At 43.2% G+C, this 16,237-nt stretch overlaps 2 non-coding genes and 1 pseudogene across 2 annotated transcripts; all 3 read right to left on the reverse strand.

Moving 5' to 3' along the window:
• Positions 1–11,269: 11,269 nt before the first annotated feature.
• LOC133944386 (5S ribosomal RNA) lies at positions 11,270–11,388 on the reverse strand. Its single transcript, XR_009916176.1, has one exon. It is a non-coding gene; the product is annotated as a 5S ribosomal RNA (ribosomal RNA).
• A 42-nt stretch (positions 11,389–11,430) lies between these two features.
• LOC133944971 (5S ribosomal RNA) lies at positions 11,431–11,549 on the reverse strand. The gene has a single exon (XR_009916734.1). It is a non-coding gene; the product is annotated as a 5S ribosomal RNA (ribosomal RNA).
• A 62-nt stretch (positions 11,550–11,611) lies between these two features.
• On the reverse strand, positions 11,612–11,730 carry LOC133938750 (5S ribosomal RNA; annotated as a pseudogene).
• Between the last annotated feature and the right edge of the window lie 4,507 nt (positions 11,731–16,237).

Genomic DNA, 16,237 nt, shown 5'->3' on the forward strand with positions numbered 1-16,237 from the left:
GGTGTTGACGCGGGAATTGTTCTTCTCCACATCGTAGCCTCCGGCAGCCAGAGCCTTCTTGAGGGCGGACACGGACGCGCCACTGCGCTCCTTGGACGCGGACACGGCCTTCACGATGAGCTCACTGACGCTGGGGCCGGCGGTCTTCGGTTTCACGACCTTCTTCTTGGCCGCTTTAACCTTGGCGGCGGCTGGTGCTGGAGCTGGAGCGGCTTCTGCCATCTTTCTCTTTGCGTTTAGATCAACGACGAACTAACGGAGTGAGTTACAGGACTGATGAAGAGTCCTGATCGGGAGGCGGTACTTGAACACACCATGAGAACCGTGGAGACTCAATCGAGCCGTGGCTCCCGTGTACAGTGTGAACGCACAGACACTTGTGTTTTCTCTTCACTGATAAACGAGTAAAAACTCAGTGGGTGAGCGGTGCTGGAGGCTGACAGTGAGGAAGCAGGTAGCGGACTTATTTGTCTTCATGTTGAAGTCATGAAGAGCTCTGATGCTCTCTGCATTTGGTCGGTGGAGCCTCCGAACACGTCCCGTTCACCGCGGTGAGCAGCGCTACTCAGCGGCTTTTCCCACTAGTTTCTCTCCTAAAATGAGTTCAAAAGAACCACAGCTCCACCAAAACCCGTTTCCTAGCTGCTCCACATGTTTGTTCAGAGACACCAAGTGAAAACAAGCACCTGTTGAGGATCTCTTAGTAATAAAGTCAAGTAATTGTGCAGGCAGCAAACACACCGCTGATGGCCGAGGCTCCTGGTGAAGTTTAGCCAGACTTCCTATCAGAGCCGTGAATTTTTCATCCTGAGGAAGCTTGAGAGTCATTATAGAAGTAGGGCTACATTTCATATCCATGTTGAATTTGTCAATATTCACCTCAAGCAAGGATTAAATTAATATTGGGGCACATTTCTCTCATTTAACACCAAAAGTAAACAGGTTACATCATTTAATTTCCAGAAAATGTTTAAGCTGTAAATTAGTTTGAGAATTTCTCTACTTAGTAAATACAAACTTTTGCTCATCATAGTAACACTGGGATACATGTTTTTGTATATTATGATCATTATTATTTGTGTAAAATAATCATTTAAACATGACAAACGTTTCTGAAAAACGATTTGACCCGTGTGTGAGAACTCTCTGTTAACCTGTCAATATGTTACCTACTGGTCTAAAGATCAAGTCTTCTCAGACTGTTATAGCCAATAACACATTCATATTACAATTTAAGGCCTTAGTGTCAACAAACTCTGTGTTTATCCAGAATGTACACAAGTGTGCAGTATGTGAAAGTGTTTGTGTACATTGTAGAATGTAAACATGTCATTTTAACCATTCAAACAGACTTTAATTACATATTACTTTATATAAAAACACTATTACACATAATGCTTTACATGCTAACAATGATTAAAAAAAAAAAAAAAAACCTTCACTCAACCCCATCCAAGCCCATGGCATAACCAAAATAACAGTGTTGTTGTTGATCTCATCGTTTTTAAATCATGAATCAAAGGTACGATAGCAAAGACAAATTTGAGAGATGGTCACTCTGCCCAGAAGTTTGTTGAGCTTGTTAAGACTGAAATCTATACTATGCATGTGTGCGTGTCTGTGGAGATGGCTCTGAAAGTCAACTTTAAACAAAAGCAGTTTGTTAGACGGGGGTGGGGGTAGGGGCAGTTTGGGAAGAATATGTGGGAAATATGTAGCCCTCACACGGTGACTTTTAGTAACCTTTGCTGCTTAGTGTTAATGTGGAAGCTGGTTCAAATGTGTGTGCGTCACATCGCTGTTCAAACTTGCAGCTGTCTAATAAGGCCTACTGTGAGAACTTTGAATCTGTGACATTCATTACGCTGTACTTTTACTTGTTCTCATACTTAACTTTTTATATTAAAGCATACCTCCCTTAGCTTCCACACAGAGTTCGTGCAGCTGGCCCAGCTTCAGGAGGGCAGATAGGCAAGGCGTTGTTTTGTCTGGAGATGGTGCATGCTTACTGAAGACTCACAAGGCGTCATATTAGTAAATACTTGTTGAAATTAGACCAGACCGGCTCTTCTCATATTCGGGATAAACCAACATGTTGACAAGCTCCCCGTCGCTGTGGACGGCTACAGGTTACGGGGGATGAAAATACAATGTTAAGGATGCCCCCACAAAACCATGACCATTTTATTCAATGTCCATATCTGCAAACAAAACCAGATGAATATAGTAAAACAGAATCCAGCAGAATGTCAGATTGTAATCAACAACACTTTCAAGCATACATGAGGTGCTTTTAAAACTGGTCAGTATCCAATGATGCAAAATGAAAGGTGAACATAGTCACACTGTCAGCCCGGACTTATAATAAATGTCCATAACACTTTCAAAAACAGTTCCACACAAGCATCAAGTGCTTACACTGCTGGACACTGCACTAACACGTTTGGTTGGGGGTTGTGTTTTAGATTAAAAGCTATTTAAGTAGTTAACAAACACACAAACCATACTTGGTTACATACTTGGTCACTTAGGTTACAATTTTTATTCCAATAATGTTATGGAGGGTTTTAATAGCTGGGGTCCAAAGGACTCAAAGGATAAACTATTTCAATGTGAGACTAACAGGAGGGCTAAGTGAGACATTGTGAGCTGAGTCTTTGTGTGACCATTGTTTTTCATTCAAGGCTGCTCAATATTCATACTTTGACTAAGTACTTCCACAATCAGTCCTAATGATACTCTTATTTCTAACCAAGCCTTTTTCACCGGCACTATTCCTACTGGATGGAAACGTGCTACAGTCCTACTGCTACACAAAACTGAGAAAGTGTCAGACTTTAATATCTGCCGTCCTACATCCACACCTGTGGAGGCGCTAGCGCACCATAGACGTATTTATCAGCAGCCATGACAATCCACAGAGGAGGAAGACGGCTGCCTCTGTCTTCTAATAGGTCCTCATTCTGGCTATGACCAGCTGTGTTTCCGCGTAGCAGTGCATTGACTAGATCTCATCTTACTGAAGAAAGATGTCTGGACGAGGAAAGGGAGGAAAGGGGCTCGGTAAAGGAGGCGCAAAGCGTCACCGCAAAGTTCTCCGTGATAACATCCAGGGCATTACCAAGCCCGCCATCCGCCGCCTGGCTCGCCGTGGCGGAGTGAAGCGTATCTCCGGTCTGATCTACGAGGAGACCCGCGGCGTGTTGAAGGTTTTCCTGGAGAACGTGATCCGCGATGCTGTCACCTACACCGAGCACGCCAAGAGGAAGACCGTCACCGCCATGGACGTGGTGTATGCTCTGAAGAGACAGGGCCGCACTCTCTACGGCTTCGGCGGATAAACTGACTTTCCAACAGCTCAACAACACAACGGCTCTTTTAAGAGCCACACACCGAGTCAATGAGAGCTCACATCCTCTGCTCAAAAACAAGTCGTTCAAAACATCACATAACAATTACTAATCGTAGTTTCCTCTTTAATTTCTAAACGTAGAAGTGACCATAAAAAACAGTTTATATTAAACTGTTATCTCTTTATACACATGTATGTGTGTATATATACTGTAGTAACACCAGGCAGCCAACAGATAGAACTGCTCTCCAGATATGTGAACTGGAACAACGTCCACTACCAGTTGAACTCTCCTACATGCCCTGTCAGAAGCTTTGTTTTCCAGTAGCTCAGCTTCTCCTGTTTTATTGCAGATTCTGATCTGTTCTGAGTTTTGAAAATGAGCTCTGTAGCTGCATCAACTTGATCAGTTGAACACTAAGTTAAATATCAGAGTGTAATTAAAAAGGACCAGGGACAGAGCTGTTTGATTAGGTGCTGCACCTCACCAGTTTGTTGCTTTGAACGGATGTTGAGGCGTAGGTGAAAATGAGTCACCCCCTGTAACAGCATAACTATAAAATAAACAACAATCTTACCACAATTTAAGGAAGTGAAGTGGACATTACTCATTCTATCTTTCAGTCAAGCACGTGGGGAGAGTGGCGAGACAAGAAAAAAGAAATGTTGGCCAAGTTAAATAAATTCATCATGTTACTTACATTATCTGACTTGTATTTTAATTCAAATAGATTAACAAACAGACATTAACATGAATACACAGACACTCACACACATATCCACCCTCACACATAAATATATACACACAGACACACAGCCATAAAGTGAAAATCTAAATTCACATATCTACATTTGCTGCTATGAAGAACACACGAGTGGTCCTCTACGTGCACACCACAGCGTGCGAAAGACACTGACGTTCCCTCGTACCTCGGGAGTTTGGTAACGGCCTTACACTGAAGCCTTATGGACCCTGACTGACTGACTATTGACTTACTCACTGGCTGCCGGAGGCTACGATGTGGAGAAGAACAATTCCTGCGTCAACAGTTCTTAACTACAGGGAGTCTAGATAGATTGAGCAATATTAGATGTCATCTTACAATGTTCAGATTAAGAAGTTAGTTAATATCAAAACATCAAATATTATAAAACATAGCTTTAAACTCTGTGAAGGAGTAGCCTACTCCTACCTACACACATGCATCATCTAACATGATGTTCAGCAATATCGTCATTACTTCAAATACCATACTTTTTAAAGAGTGTGCCTTTGTTGTTATATTTATCGTATTGCCTTGTGTCTTTCCTTGCTCAATAGAAAAGTGACAGTTGCTTAGAAAAATGACAATTCCGGCCTCACATCATGTAACCATACTGTGTTGTAGTAACCTCAGGCAGCCAACAGACGGAGCTGCTCTCCAAATGATGTGAACCGGAGTAAAGTCCACTACCAGAAGAACTCTCCTCCATGTTCTGTCAGAAGCTTTGTTTTCCAGTAGCTCAGCTTCTCCTGCTTTATTGCAGCTACTTGTTTGAGTCATAGAAATGAGCTCTGTAGCTGCATCAACTTGATCAGTGGCTGTCATTAAACTAAAGTATTGATGAACTGTCATCAGACACTGCAACACCAACAGAGGGAAAGTTACGAGGTTACATTTACTAACAGGGAGTAGAGGGTTTTTCAAGGTGATGTTTTTCTCAGCTTTATGATTTAAACACATAGTAAATTTGTCAGCGTATAATTAAAATATACTATCTCACGACCAACATTACAACCTTAGCTCACCTGATGAGGCAAAAGCTATTTGAGTTCACTGAAGACGACCCTGAGAAGTGGTCGAAAGCTCAGAAAACAAGTTCAGCTCTTGGTTGAACTGATCCAGAGTCACGCTCCTCTGAAATAATAATACGATATCTTAGCAAAACTTATTTACATTCTTATATTTACGTTTGATACTCTATTTCTGTCTTAAATTAACTTTTACATAAAGAAAACCTTGCACATTGTACAGTTTAATTCAGATCAAACAATAACTTCAGACAGTGTGCTTTGATGACTCAGGCCAAATCATAGCCAGACCAGATCATAGGAAACTAACATACATCTAAGGAGAAACTTTTCAAGAGGACGGCTGGAGGAAAGTGCAGAGCTGGGAGTCAGTTTGGTAACAAGGGAGCAAGCGGTGGAAATAACCGAACGAAAGACAAAAAAAAAAAACAGAACGAAAACAGCACGGACTGCGGAGAACGGGTGTGAGTGAAGACGAGAGAGAGAACGGAGCCTGAAGTTAAAACAAAAGATCACAGATCACAGATCAATATAATCTGTATCAGCTGATCAGACATCGCTGAATCCTCTCTTCTTCCTCATCCTTCCATTCGCATGCACGCAGAACCCCTTGCCACTGTCACGGTAGTATTTATTTATTTAGAGCCTCGGACCAATTCCCTCACATCTGTGGATCCTCACCTCCTCTGGGATATTATTTGGAAAGTTTCTTCATTTCCTGTAAGTTATCTCCAGTGCGCTCCGTGAGCCTGATGGCACAGTCACGTTCACTGCAGTGATTTGATGATACACGCCGTGTTTGAAGATATTATTAAAACCTATGAATGACTCGGCTCCGTAACTCCACGATTAAATGGAATCTAAACGTAATTTGCTGCAAGTCATGTTTAAATTAAAAGGTTCGAGTGGAACAGACATGTCGCTCGAGCAAAACTAAGCTGTTGGTTTTATTGTAAATGATGAATTGGATCAATACTCTGACTTCAGTTCACCACCTCACGTCTGTGTCGCCACTTTCCCCTCTCCAAAACGTTCGTACGCATGGGTCAGAGTTTGCGTGGAAATACGCAACGTTTGCTTGAGAAGTGGCGTGCGCACGTTTCAGCCCCCGCAACGGTTCTAAATGAGACCTCCTGTTCTCTCCCCTCGTTGCTCCTCTCCACCTATTTTCCCTCTGTGCCTCGTTTGACCAGCGGTGGAAGTGTTTGGTCCGTGTGCCCTCTCACTGGCATTTTCCTGTCTGTTCTCTTGTTGTCCGTCCTTCACTTCACATCTTTCATCTCCTCCTCTTGCTCTGTCCGTGATTGTTTTTACGTCTGTCTGCTCCTTCTCGTTTGTTGCCATGCTGTCCGTCTTTCTAGGTTAAATAAAAAAATCGAAATTTCCCCAAACAGCAAGATCTGTCAGGGGATTGTTTAAAATAATAAACTCTTCTTTTCGAACAAACGAAAAACGGACAATACATTGACGTAGAAACTTATTATACTAGTGGAATAGACACTTAAGTTTTGCTTCTTTCCATCTCACTGTGACGACCTCAATGGGCGTGTTCAGCGTGGTATGTCTGTTAGCGAATGATTCCACTCACAATACCTATTAATACATGTAAATAAATCAGGGGAAATGTGCAGAAAATAAAAATTAAGGTGCAATGTTATCATAATATTGTGTGACAACCCTGGAGTTGTCCTGCTGTGGTGTTGTGCTTGTGTGTGTTTCAGGTTCCTGTAGGCGGAGTCAGACCTTAATAATCAGCAGTGATATGGCACACCTGTTGCTGACCAGTATTTAAGAGGGCTGCACATTGGGCTCTCCCCTTCACCAGATCTACCACCACATCTTGTTTCTTCTACTCTATCTACTTCTACCTCTTCTTCTTCTTATGTGTAAATCCAACCGGACGTTAGCGTTGTGATTGTCTTGTCTAGCGTGTGTGTGTCCCCCGTGGCAGTGACGCACTGTGCGGGGGTGTCTGATGCCTGTTTGGAAGTGTACCTCGCGACAATGGCGGAGGCAAGCACGGAGCGGGTGAGTGGAAACGCGGTGACCCACGGAGGTGATAGCGGGAGAGGCACGGAGTTAAAGGCAGAGCAAGAGCTGCACAAACAAGGGAATGAGAGGGAGCTAACCGTAATGGTAGAGATGGAAGGCGAGGATGAAGCAACGTCGATGGAGCTGATGAGGTGTGTGAGGGAGCTGTGTGTGTAGACGATGACGAAAAAAAGAATGAAATGACCATGAGTCACCCGAAAGGGAATGAGAGGCTCATGGATGGGTTTCAAATTGGAGAAACGATGGTGCATGCTAGAGAGCCAGTTAATGATGAGCTGGTGGTATCATTAATGAATCTGCCATTTTACATCAGTGACAGTATGATACTAGATAAACTCTAGGGCTGGGTAGTCTCGGCAGTATCTCAGATAAAGAGGAGGATGTCGCCTGGAAATAATGTGACTGATGGGACGAGATATTTAAAAGTTAAAGCCACATCCAGTCATTGGCTCTCCATTACTTATCTCTCCTTCGCACACCTATCCTCATCGCTCAGTCTATCTTTCATCTTGTCTATCACCTGTCTGCTACTCTCCACATCTACCTCTTCTTTCTTATATAACTCTCTCTACAGTTCTTCAACTCTTTTCCACCATCTCTACAAGGTCCGTTATTTTTATTTTTCCCTCCACTTGCTCAGAATAATTTTTCTCCTGCCTTGTCTTCTCTAGCCCTAAGAAATACCCTGTACATTTTTCACCCTCTATTGCATACCTCGCCTTACTTCTAATTATTGCACCTTTACACTTTCCTTGTTCTATCTCCTTTAGTTAATCTTTCATCTTTATGTATCCCTCTGTCATAATTACCCCCTTCCCAGCTTTCTTCTCCTCTTCCTCTAACTTCTGTTTTAACCTTTTTTTCTCTTTCTTTCCCCTGTTCTTACTGTTTCTTGCTCATGCCCCTTATCCCCTCTTTCAACCTTCCCCACCATCTCCCTATATCTTCCTCATACATCATGTCATTCATCTTGTGACAACCCTGGAGTTGTCTGCTGTACTTGTGTTGTGTTTCAGGCTCCTGTAGGCGGAGTCAGACCTTGGTAATTAACGGGATGTGGCACACCCGGGATTGGCCACTACTTTAGAGGCCTGCACACTGGGCTCTGGTCTCTCATTCACCGGGTATACTCTTTTCTTTGCATTTTGTTCTTTGTAGTATTATTCCTGTAGAATAAATGCATAAATACTGTAACTGCAGAGCTTTGTGCCATTCAGTGTTTCTTGTTGCACATATGAGCCAAGGTGTAACAAGTGGGGGCTCGTCCGAAATCCAGATCCAGGTTTGTTTCTCACTCTTTTCTGTCCTGAGAAAGTAATAGGCCTCTAGTAGGTTAAGTTTCCCCTGGAATAGTGTACTGGTTGCCCAGGGTGTGTGATAACTTTAGAGTGTGAATGTAGTACTTTGAGCTTACATCGGTAACTAATTGCATTACTTATCAGGCACTAATTAGAGGGATTTACCTTTGGAGTTACCTTTCCTGGTAGGAATAGGCAACAGTATCTCTCTCGGGGGGTCTGTTGGTTTGTTATTTTTGTTTGTTATTTTTGTGCATAAACATGATTTGACTTTGTCTTGGGTACACGTCCATGTCCGTCTGGTGAGTAACAGCAAAGCTGGGGCTTTACCTGGTCATTGGTTTTGTGTTTAAAACACCTGTCATGAAATGCATGAAGACTAGGGTCTATAGAAGGTAGTTAGCATTGGTTAGGCAGATAGTCAGGGGAAAGGTATTCCAAAGGTGATGATAGATATAGATGATATAGGTGATGATATATATATATATATATATATATGTGTTGGTTCTTTTGAAAAGATGGCTACCATGGAGGAATTTGTGCAGTTTCCAAGTGTGGAGGTGCTAGGAAAATGTACCAGGGAGCAGTTGCTAAAAATTGCAGAGCATTATGAAATAGAACGGTTCACAAGGAAGTAATGTACTCTACTTTAAAGGCCCAGTTAGGACAGGTTGGTTTTTCCCCCCTTCGGTTTGTTCCAGAGATGAGGTTGTTGCTGAAGAGGAAGTAGCTGGTAGATCAAGGTTAGAGGGCAGTCCTTTATGACTTTGGTGACATAACAGTTGAACAGAAGACAGAAATTATGTTGCTACATCACTAACAGGAAAGTGAATCACGTGCCCATGAAGAGCGAGTTCATGCCAGGGATCAAGAATGGGAGTTTGAATGATTAAATGTAACTACTAAGCCGCGTGAGGTTGAACTGGAGCTGATTAAAGAGCGTGAGTTATATCCATTTTTGCCAGCAGTGTCCACAGATACTTTTGATGTAGGTTATATTTTAAGGTTACTACCAACATTTTGTGAGAAGGATGTGGGTAATTTCTTTTCTTTTTGAGCGGTTAAGTCAAGCATGCCAGTGGACTGATGTAGAGATGTTGTTCTTGCAATGTGGGCTCACAGAGGCTTAGGTCCTATGAAATTGTGCCGGTGGCGATCGCCAGCAGTTCAGGTAACTGAGAAGATCAGAAGAGCAAACGTATGTAGAGCTGGAGCGAGCACTGACCACCCATTTTAATCGCTGGCTTGTAGCTTATGAGAAATGAAATGGAAGATCTTAAGGAATTGGTTCTGTTCAGTTTAAAGATATTCTTCCTAACCGAGTTACTACTTACATAAATGAGCATCAAGCTAGAAAGATGTTGTGTTGGCTAATGAATACTCCTTATCAAAGCAGAACCTGTAACTATTGTCCAGTGGAGGGACACTGGAAGAAGGGTATGCAACTGTTTTTGGCTCCTTTGCATCGTTTTTTGTTGTGCTGTTCTTTAGTTAAGGCACAGGTGTCCATGGGAGTCCGGCCATCATTCCTGGTTCCAGGAGTGGCGATCATCCTAGGGAATGATCTGGCTGGAAACAAATTACGGCCTGATATACTGCCTTCACTGGTAGGTTGTTCTACCCGACTGATGAGGGGACCTGTTGACCGAGAGGTATTTCCAGCATGTGCAGTAACCCGAGCACAGACTGGTAAAGAGAAAACAAATTGAAGTTATATCTGACGATGTTGTGTGGCTGCCTATTGTTCCTTTGTCTGTCTCTCTTAGTGATTTGATTAACCAGCAGCAAGACGATCCTTCTCTATCAGAGCTTCTCTCTCAGCTTCGCCCATCCAGTGAAAGTCCAGTTCAGCCCACGGGTATTTCCTACAAGATGGTGTAGTATATTCCCTTAGCTAATAGATATCCATAGCACAGATACAAACAATGAATGGTATTTTAATATCCAGCTAATGACTTTCTCTAGCATAGGTATAGATCATAATGACATGTTAATATCTTAAGGCGCCTTGCATCTTAAGTTCAAACGTTAAGGTACGAAACATTCCCAAATTTAGGCAGAAAGTGACGTCATTATACACTCCTGATCAAAATCTTAAGACCAGTTAAAAAATTGCATGAATTTGCATTTTGCACTGTTGAATCTTAGGAACGTTCTAAGTAGAGTTTCAAAATGCAAAAAGAAGAAATGGGAACAAGAGCCCAAAAGTTGTGAGAAGGCAATTTATTGAAAACAACAATTCAACTGAAGTACGCTGTTCTTGGGTGGCTCATGGTCATCTCAAATTTGTTTTCAGTTAAGTACCTGCAACCCAGCAGCCCTCCACACAACTCGCGCACACACCTCATCAGATCCATCGCCGTTGTCACGCTCTCACCCTCTGCCTCAACCACCAGAGTTAGCTTTCTCCCATCTCTTAACACTTCTATGCTTTGTTTGTTCAGAACTGTGTCATTATTATCCTCCTTGTTCTCTCCGCTGAGGAGAGCATCACTGCCCCCTCGCTCCTTTTTTCCTTCCGCCATTTCGACCGGCATCGAGACCCCCTTACAGTGCGTCAATGCCACGGGGGAACACGTAGTGTCAACAAAACAATCTCAAGTCTATTGTCCGGTTGGATTGATTCAAACTGAATAAAGTCTCCGCTGCTGTGTTGCCGTCGCGCTCTGATGCGACTTCCCAGTGGTCCGTTCAGGTTAGTGTGGCCGTAGACTACTGAGGCCACCCTCTGAGCCTTATTTATACATGTAAATATGTCAAGTAAAAGTGGAAAAAAGCTTACAGCACCTGGTATTCCCAGGCAGTCTCCTATCCAAGTACTAACCAGGCCCGACCCTGCTTAGCTTCCGAGATCAGACGAGATCGGGCGTATTCAGGTTGGTGTGGCCGTAAGCGAATGAGTCCACCCTCTGAACCTTGTTTATACGTCATGTAAAAGCTTACAACACCTGGTATTCCCAGGCAGTCTCCCATCCAAGTACTAACCAGGCCCGACCCTGCTTAGCTTCCGAGATCAGACGAGATCGGGCGTATTCAGGTTGGTGTGGCCGTAAGCGAATGAGGCCCCCCTCTGAACCTTATTTATACATGTAAATACGTCAGGTAAAAGTGGAAAAAAGCTTACAGCACCTGGTACTCCCAGGCAGTCTCACATCCAAGTACTAACCAGGCCCGACACTGCTTAGCTTCCGAGATCAGACGAGATCGGGCGTATTCAGGTTGGTGTGGCCGTAAGCGAATGAGTCCACCCTCTGAACCTTGTTTATACGTCATGTAAAAGCTTACAACACCTGTTATTCCCAGGCAGTCTCCCATCCAAGTACTAACCAGGCCCGACCCTGCTTAGCTTCCGAGATCAGACGAGATCGGGCATATTTTTTTTTTAATCTTTTTTATTATCAGAAATATATTCCATTTTATGCAATTACGCATTCATTTATACGTATATCAATACAAATAAATGAAAACAATCCCACAAATTAAACCACCCTCAGAAGCCGCACAAACAATTAACTAAACACACTTTCTCTTTTAAATTAAAAAAAATAAGAACCAGACAGCAGAAGCAGTATCTTATCCCAAATACACTTACCCTCGAAATTAAACTGCCCCTCAGTCCCAAAGCGCAAACCGAACAGCTAAACACAGAATCTTTTAACCTCGACCATTTACCCACAAAATAATCCACCCCTCATTCGAAAAACCACACAAAACCAAAATCCCACACAAAACTCCCTCACTCTCCCACCTCCAAAATTAAGCCACCCCCTTTAAACCAGCCAAATCAACCCCAAACAGTGCCCTGCTCAGTCATCCATACAATTCCATTCTCATACAGCATTCGTAAGTGTCTTTTCCATTCATTCACAAACAGCCTCCATGCATCCAACTTTCTCCTTTCATACAGTGCAAACTTGCGTCTGTTAAAAATCGCCCTCCTTGCGAACCCAAGGATCATGTTGATCTTTTTCCAATTTTTATATTTCCTATTCACTCCCAAGAGTACAGACAATTCCCAACCCCGATCCACCCAGCAGTCTCCCACACTGCACCCTCCCAGCAGCCCCTTGATTTTTCCCCAGAATTCTGCTAGCTCGCAACAATACACAAAAATATGATGAAGTCTTCATCCCTCCTTTCACACACCATACACGTCCTCCCATACACTCCCCTGAGCATTTGGTGCAGGATGATGCATGTGAAAATCCTCCTGTGCCTTCTCTTGAAATCAAGATTGAATATTGCATGCGGTGTGTGCGGTATGTCAATATACTTCCACAAAATGTTGGGTGTAATGTCCGGATATGTGTCTGTCCATTTACTCTCGCATGTGGGTTTTTGCACTCTGTTTCAATGCATGCTTATACCAAATCTTTGTTGTGATATCAGCAATGGCGTGTGTCTCCCCCCCCAGGCGCAGGGAGATTCCCACCGCATCATCCTGCCCAACCCTCCCCTTATTTCTAAACCCGTCCCCCCATTCACTCATCACACTCCCTTCCACTCTCTCCAACACTTTCACAATCACTTCCCTCCTATATGTTATCCCCTTCTCTCTCACTATCCTAATCACTCTTTCTTTATCCCATCTCCCTCCCCTGTCGACTAGATCTCCCACCCGCTTCAGCCCCGCCCTTTCAAGAGCCACGCTCTTGATGACCCCTTTGCCTCCCTGTTTAAAATATGGGCTGGAGAGGAACGGCAGCCTCATCACAGACGCTCTTGACTCGCATACGAGTGTGGTCTTATCAAATAGCAGGAACCACGCGTTGAGCACCTCCTGGAAGAACCGCGGCAGATGTGCATATGCCGCTGCGTCCTGCATCTGCAACAAATTGTCTTTACTCAAGAGACCAAATGTGCTCAGCCACTGGCTGAAGTGGCCTTTCCAGGCCGCCTCCCGACTTGCATCCCTAAATTTACCTATCAATGTAGTTCGTAACGCAGTTCTTTTTGCGAGTACGTCCATCAATCCTAGCCCACCCTGATCTTTGACCCTTATCAGCGTTCTATGCGCAATACTGGCTGCTTTGCTCCTCCAAATAAAGTCTCTAACGACTTTTGCAATCTTCTGCTCAGCCCAAGTCGGAAGCGCACAAGTGCTCAATGCATGGTTCACCTGCGACAAAACTAGAGCATTGGTGACGGCCACCCTTCCCCTTAAAAGCAAACCCCTAGCCCTCCACATACACAGGGTCTTTTGCATACGTCCAATAACATCTTTCCACGTCAAATCATCGCATTCATTCTCATCACTTCCAACATACACTCCGAGCACTTTTCTTTTATTCTCTACTACTTTGAATCCCCATTTGTTATTTAGATCTTTGTTCCTACCCATCCTCATTATTTCAGACTTTTCCCATATTAATTTTTGCTCCTGAAGCTCTCATAAGTTTCTATATGTTTCAACACTATATCTACATCACTCTCACTTTTAACCATTACATTAATATCATCCGCATACTGCATTACGCAAATTTTTCCCTTACCTATTCCACACACTCTTTTATCATTAGCAATTAAAGCCGCCAACGGCTCCGCCACCATGCTGTAGAGCAGTGCTGACATTGGGCAGCCCCGCCTCACTGACCTCTTGACATCAAAAGAGTCAGTCAGAACACCTTTACACTTTATTTTACTCTTAGCCCCCCATAAAGCAATCCCACCCACCCCCTTAATTCAAGATTTTTGTTATCTCCCTTATTTTTATAAAAAATCGTTATTATGCCTAATCCCATACTCTCAGGGAGCCAGCCTGTTTTCTCTACATACTTGCAGAGTTTTTCAACCACCGGAGCCAGAATTTCCTTAAAGCCGACGTAAAACTCGGCTGTCAGACCATCACTCCCCGGGCTCTTATTTTTGTTTAGTCCATCAATAGCACTATATATCTCTTGTACAGAAAATTCACAATCGCACCAAACACTATCCTCCCTACTTAAAGTTTTCTTTAGTGCCTCTAAGGCCTCTCCTACACTATCTTTATCACATGCATCTTTTTTAAATAAACACTCATAATAATCCCTAACTACTTTTAATATCTCTTCCTTATCAGTTACTATTTGACCATTATTATCTAATACTTCCTTTATCTCAGTTTTATTTTGTTTTTGTTTTTCCAAACCCAGGAAAAAGGCTGTGCTCCTTTCCCCTTCGTACATATATTGAATCCTGCTTCTAATAGCAGCCCCTCTACACTTTGCTACCTGTAAGGCACTCAATTTTTCTTTTAAATCCACATATTTTTCCGTACATATATTACCCTCCTCATCTAACAGTTTATTTCCTCATTTAGTTGTTTTCTCAAATGATCCTCCTCTGCATTTTCCCTTTTCCTTTTTTCTATACCATACCTGACACATTTGTTTTTAATTCTTATTTTCACACTCTCCCACCACACACTCATATTCTCATCATCATTCCATTCATCCATCATTCTCTTCATAAAAAACCCCATACTCTTCATAAACACAACATCTCCCAAAAAGCTGGCATTAAAACACCAAGGCCTCTGGTTAACACTCCCTTCCCTCCCTCCCACCTCTAACCTAATCCCTGCATGGTCACTCCAAGTATTATTAATGTATTCCACACTCTTAATTAATTTAACTTTTCTACTTTGTACTAACGCAAAGTCAATTCTACTCTGTTTAAGAGTATTTGCAACAAGTTGCCTTCTTGAAAAAACCCTTTTCCACGGGTGTAGGACTCTCCATATGTCAACCAATTGATTGTTCTCCATTAAATCCCTAAGGGTTCGCCTAGTGCTGTCCCCTTTAAATGTATTGTTACTCGATAAATCAGATTGAGTCAAAATAACATTAAAATCCCCCACAATCATACAATTAGAGTTGCACCACACATTCAAACCAGCCAAAAAAACCCTCCTCTCCTTCTCCCCATTGGGTGCATGTAAATTAATTATTCTAAGTTCCCTCCCCTCATAAACACAATCAACAACTAACAACCTCCCCTCTAAATCTCTATGAACTAAATTAATCCCCGTTATTTTAGCACTATTAAAGCAAATCGCCACTCCCCTGGCCCTGGGAGTCCCTTCTGAAAAATAAACCTGCCTTTCCACTGCTTTCTACTTATATTAAGTAGGTTGTCATCCCATCTAGTCTCCTGCAAACACAGAATATCAGCTCTCATATCCAATATGGCATTTCTTTTATATTCTGTTCTCAAACCGTTAGCATTCAGAGAAAAAATAACCAAGGCCATAAATAATAAAAATAAAATAAGGAAAAAACCAACGAGAAAGAGCCGGCTAGCACATTAACCTTCATTAATAAATTAACGATTCTTGTTCTTCTTCCCACTCCCCTCCGTTTTTTGCTTTGCAGACAGCTTTTTTTTCGCCTCCCTTAGCTCCTCCATGTCCGTATCACTCCCCGAGCTCCCCTCCCTCACAGTTTTATCAACAGAATCCCCACTCTCCCCCACCTCATCATTGCCCCAAGTCGTTTTAAGTACAGTTTTCCCCGTTCCATCCCCAAACATTCTTACCCCTTCCCGTTTTTCACCTCTGCCTCTTACGCTCCTGTCTCCCAGCCGCCGCAGCAGGCCCTTGCTCAGCTCTCCCTTCAGGCCCAGGTCTGCCGAGGTGAGCTCCTCCTCCAGCATTGTGGGGTAAATCCTTCCCCCCAGAGGCACGGTCCTGGTCCATGCTCGCGCCCATGCCCTCATTCTCTCCCTCCTCGTCCTCACCACCACCACCGTCCGGCGCCCCCGGTT

This window comes from Platichthys flesus, chromosome 22, assembly GCF_949316205.1.
Source record: "Platichthys flesus chromosome 22, fPlaFle2.1, whole genome shotgun sequence".
Classification (NCBI taxonomy): Eukaryota; Metazoa; Chordata; class Actinopteri; order Pleuronectiformes; family Pleuronectidae; genus Platichthys; species Platichthys flesus.